We start from the raw sequence: 6,000 nt of genomic DNA, 5'->3' as shown, positions 1-6,000 counted from the left end.
ACCTATTTAACTCCTACCTCCCATGTATTATTCAGGTCTTTACTTTTAAAAGTATAGACAGTGATCCAAATTCTGCCATCACTTATGCGCAGAAAATACATAACTATTAAAATTTCATTTAAAGTTCATTTCAGATTTGTTCGAGTTTCTTGACGGGAAACGTAGCCTTGTGTGGGTGACTGTCTGGGGCAGTGTACATATGTTTTGGCCATTTCTTTTCGAAGCTGCTGTAATGACTGTGTGCTATTGCAGCTTTAGTGATGGCATTTTTAAGCTCTTTTAGAACCAGAGCTTAGGTTGTTAAAATTGCCAGTGGCAGGAGCAGCAGAGCTGGTGGTATCAGTTGTGGTGTTTGCTGTTAGATAATGCTCTTGCTTGTTTAAATTGAAAAAAGAAGTCATAAAAGCAGTAGGAGTCGGTTTTACCCAACACGTTGGAAGGGGTCAGTGCCACATGCTGTCCCTGTTGAGGTGTACTCTGGATAATTTAGGTTTTTGCGTATGTGTGTGGTGTAACCTGTTGACCTCCACTCATGATGCTTTACCCACCATCTCTGCTTGACCCTGTTCTGAGTGGGTCGCGGCTGATTGTGGTGGAACCAGAACAGGCCATGCGTCATCCCAAAGTAAGAGATGGATGACTGGCTTTGAGACACTGCCAAAGAAAGCTTTGCTTTAGACAGTGCACAGGATGAAATAATAATAATGAAAAAAATAATTATTTTCTCAGAACATTGCCACGGTGACTTAACAAGATATAAATTTGATTTTTACTATCTATTCCCCCCCCCCCCCCCCTTCCCGATGGCAGTTGCATTTGGTCGATGTACGGCCGTATTCAGGGTACTGACCTCTGACCAGGTGGAGTGGCCTTTGCATCCCAGTGCTCCTTTGGGATAACTCCCAGAGCAACCGCCATTTCCCTGGAAGGGCTGCTCACACAGAAACATGTTTTCAGGTTGACGCATTTGAGAAAAAATAAACACATTTAATAAAAGCTGGCAAGGCAAACAACAATATATGCAGGTTTTGTAATTAGAAAGCAACTTTTCTTCGCTGTGGTGTGTGAGATATAAGTTGGGACAGTGCAGTCATAAAAAAGAATAAGGTTGAAAATCAGCTGCTTTGTGAGTAAAAATAATCATCTTTAACAATAAATAAATCAAAAATCATGTCCACAGCCCCTGTAGTTTAGAAATAACAGCTGACAAAGGAAATAAAAGCTTGGTAGTAACACATAAGTGTGAAAGAAACTACTTTTCAGTTGACCTACTCTAAAAGTCATTAACTAGCAATGTGCTGACAACACGGGAAAAATAACCTCACAGAGATTTTTATTAGTTTTCCCATCGAGCTTCAAGTAACGTCACAGTCAGTTTAGGAATTTAATGCAACAATTATATAGCATATCCTTAATTATTTCATATTGCATTATTTGGGTGGTATTTCTTGACTGGTTCACAAAATGTAAAACTTACTGTTTATTTCAAACATTGTGACAATTACTCCCACAACAAAAATTAGTCCTCTTGTAATTGAAGATCAACCCAGTTACCATGCTCCTGAGGTAACGGGGTTTTTGCTATTATTAATAGACGCTATCGTCTAAATTCTTTCCTCACTTCCAATTTTACTTAAACAGCGTATTCTTAGAACTACCACGTTGAAAACACTGCTTTCTCAGCACGGATTGCCCGACCCCGTGATGAAATCACCACCACCCACCGTTGCCCTTGGCCCGCAGCAGTCGATTCCTGCTCCAAGCGGACAGTGATTGGCTTTGGTGGAGCCGAAGTGATGCGGCAAAGGTGGAAGCTCACTCGTTAGCAATAACTATATATACCGCCTTTTAATCGGCACATTTTTATCTATGCCTATTTATGAGGAGGACAGCGAGCAGTCAAAGACTCCGCTACTTGTTCGCAGTGCTTTGGAACACCCGTGCAATGGCTGGAGCGTGAGTGGGGGATGCTGCATCATCTCAAGTTGATACAAACGGGACGGGCAATTCCCTTCCCTCTGGCCGCTTTGTAATACCGCTAGCTGTGCATTGCCCAGAATACACAGTATTTTTTATCAAGAAGGGAATATTTTTGAGCAAAGGAAGCACTGAACTCCTCAAATCAACTGTATGTAGTTTTGTTGTTAATAACAGTGCCTCTAACCATTTTCAGGATTAAAGTACACTTGTACTTGAGCCCTTGAGGGCTCAGACCTTCAACATCCAGCGTGTTGCATCTTTCATTTCACAAGTCGGCGATGATGGGGTTTGGGGAAGATTCTCATATCATTTATTACTATTTCAAGTGTTCCGGTTATTAAAGGACACCATCACATTAATTCTGGCTCTCTCCCTACCCGTTCCAAAGAAGGACAACATTAAATCTGATAAGATTCCAGTCCAAGATGCGATGAGACAGTAATAGATGAGCACGGGTCTGAGGCTGTGCTGCCCAAAAATTTCCCTCTACTTTTTGCAACTTTTTTCCCTTAATGCTCGTGGCCATGCGAACTTTAAAGAGGGTGGGGAAAATGCAAATCTGGACACAGCAAATAATATCTGATGCAGCTTTTTTCTTCTGTGCTCAGGTCCGCTTTCTGTGCTGCTTGACCTCACAGCGGTGGTTCCCGAGACGTCTCGAAGGCGAGGGAATCCGGGATTTGTCAGATGTAGCCCATTTTGGGTTCTCAGCGCTTGGCTGACAGGTGAGAGCACCGAGGCGCTCCCAAGCGGGAGGGACACTGCAGGCTCTCTCCAGAGCCCTTGAATTTCAAATGTGCTTCCCCCGCAGTTTGAAATACCCCAGATTTCCTGATTTTTATGTTTTTTTTTTTTTTTTTGAAAAAGCTTATTTTTCCAACTCAGAGGGATGAGCTGAAAAATAGCTTTCCCAGAGGAATGAGCCAAAATACGTCTCTTCTCCAGGCCTAAAGAATTCTTCTACCACCATAACTTGTGCTGCAATAAGCTTATTTTCTTCCTTTGTTACCGTTTATAATTACTGTTAAAAAATATGGTTAAGATGGTTATGCCAAGCGATATAAAGCAGTTAGCAATAAAGAAAAGTAGTTAGCTTATTTAAATACAATACTTTTTTTTTCCAGTATTTTTTTAAATAGAATTTAAAATGTATTTTTACAGTGATGCTATTTCTTTTATTTAAAGATAAAAAAGGGTTTTAAAATGTTATGATTATTCCACCTGTCTTTTCCCTTGCCAAAAATAAACCAAATCACAAGATTTGATTCTCTTTATGTCCGAGTTCACGAACTTGGAGGCAATCTTTGAGATTTTATTGAGGATAGGATCATTGAGGTTCTACAAAGCTAACTGATTTAACTGTTATGCCTTCCCTACAACTTCTGTTACCCACAAAGCTGGCCATTCAGGGAACAAAGGCACTTAGGCGAAGGCAGACCTTCTTGCAAGAGACAGTTCTTTTATTTGTTTTAATGTGTGAAAGTCACCGATGAATACAGCATATATTACAAGGATGTCAGTGATATTTTAATGCCCTACCCCCAGTAAATTGTAAATTAAACCTCTGAAACCCACCGGCTCTCTGTGACACAGGCACCCGTGTTTTGTAATTGCAGTACAAATTGCTTTCCAAGGAGATCGTGTTAAGCTCTTGATTTCTTCCGTGACACTCCTGACGAGGTAAAGTACTTTATACTTATCGTTAAACCCCAGCGATCTATACAAATCGCTTCCCAACGTGGCACTCGCCCTGCAACTCCGAGGCAGATAACCGGCGCATCCCGGCTGAGCTTCAGCTTGTGTCTGGGTGACAGATAAGAAATTTCGTTGGACAGGTTCCCGCTGTGATAGACAGAAGTAATATCTCCGGCAGCAGGAGTGCTCTGCCACTCCAGTCTCTATAAAGTTAACGCTTTTGGAGTAAACAGTTTTTATGCGAGAGGAGATTTATGGAACGTCCCAGGAGATACTCCACCATATGTGGTCCCGTATAGAGTTAACGTCTCAGTTGTGGGCAGAAGCCACCACAGATTCGGTGACGCTTAAGCACTGACTCAGAAATGTGACACAAATGTGACCTGGAGTTGTCTGGATGAACTTTTAGGGAGGGAAACTGATTAAATCAAAATCAGAGTTTTCATAGGGAAAGTCCTCTGTTGGTAAATCCAGAGGAGGAGAGAGAGGAGAGAGGGGAGGGCAGCTCCAATGGCTCCCCAGGAAAAGCTGCTTTTCAACATCACTTATCTGGAGAGTTAAGACTGAAAACTGTTCTGATTGGCCCAGACTCATTTTTTTTTCATCTCTTCTTTGAGAAATGGAAGTGGAAAACCATGAAATAAAGATCATATGTAACATGGGAATATGTAACCCGCCTCTACTCTCGTAGGGTGCTTTCCGTCTTTTATACCCACAGTTGCGCTTGAAATAGGGAGGAGCCAAAGCCAAAGAGGTTCGAGCTGCCGAGCACATCGCTTCCCGATGCCATCCTCGTTGTGTCTGTTTGGCTGATGGCAGCAGATATTTTGGGTTCTCGGGGTGTTTTTGAGGATTGCTGGCAGTCTTTCCCACAGTACGCAGGTAACTCCTGTTCAGTGGGTGTTGGTATTCCCACCTGGAAAATAAGCCAAGTGTAATAACAAAGAAACGTTGAGCCCTCCTTCTCTTCACACAGTGGCCACTATATTAACGTCTAAATGTGGAGGCAGCGCAGGCAGGGAACGTAACTTTAGGACTGAAGGGTCAAAACCTTAAAAGTGAATTCAAGACCTTATAATTAATGAAAGCACTAATCATCTGGCATGTTGTCACTCCATTTGAAGTTAAAGCAATTTACGACATTGTTTTCTTATGGGGGAAACACGTCCCCCAGAGAGGACAAACCTCTAGGAGCCAGAAAAACAACCTGTGGGATTTCGGCTTCCGAGACACATCAGGATGTTTGTTTGTATCTCCTCCAGGTAGTGAAATTATTTCTCGTTTTGTCTTGCAAAAAGCATTTTGTGCCCATGTCATCAGGAGAGGTTTTAGAAAAATAACCGGGAGCGGGAATTCAAGCTCTCCTGATGCAGCTCAGTTTTTAGGGCTGCCCAAAGGGAAGGTCCCTGTGCGCCGGGGCAGCAGGCGGAACAGTTTGGAAAAATACCTCTGTGTATTTGCGTCATAGCTCATAGGTACCTCAGAAAGCTTCTGCATAGTCATATTTCTTTATATGATCAAACCTTAGATAAAATTTCTTAGGAGGTACTGTGTTTTTTTTCCTTTTTATGAAGCGTAGTTTTCTGAAGTTTTGGCACTTAATCTTTTATGTAGTCAGGAGCGTGGTTGTTCTTGTATAACGAGGTAGAGCAAAATGGCAGAAACCGTCTCTGCTTATAATAACGATATTTGTTCTGTCCCTCTCTGCGTGTAAAATGACTTCAAAATTAAATGCAATACAGGCAGGGAGCAGACCTGGCTTTTCAGTTGACCTAGTTATAAAATAACACGCTCTTCCTTTTAGAAAGCAGAAGCTAATATCTGCCACGGGTAAAATATTTTGGTTTTTTTTTTTTTTTTCTCTTTGTGACAGGCGTGAGGGGACGGGAGCGCAGACACTGCCCAGAAAGGCGCCCGCGGACAGCGCGCCAGGGCTGATGGCAAATGCCGTTATGCCAAAATAGCATCGCACTGCACTTTGCAGAGTGACAAAGAGTTGGAATCGGGTACTTGGATGACACTCCAGATCACGTTGATATCGGGGAATAAATTCAGGTCAGTACTATCTTATTTACCGCTGAAATACCGTGTGGCAATACCTCCTACCTGAAGTCTCTTCCGTAAGGATGCAACAGCTGATCAAGAACTGTTATTATAAGATACGCGCTCTCCCCCGCCACTAAGAGATAAATTCCTGTCAGATGCTTTCCACTGTCAGAAATGCGTTCTATACTCAGGGGCTTTGAACAAGATCAACAGGTATCAGTGAAAGAATGAAATCTGGGGAGGGTGACAGAAGAGATGCCATCAGCGCCGTGCCCGGCA

The sequence above is a fragment of the Vanellus vanellus genome (assembly GCF_965231255.1).
Source record: "Vanellus vanellus genome assembly, chromosome: 7".
NCBI lineage: Eukaryota > Metazoa > Chordata > Aves > Charadriiformes > Charadriidae > Vanellus > Vanellus vanellus.
Note: the sequence above shows the minus strand (reverse complement) of the source record.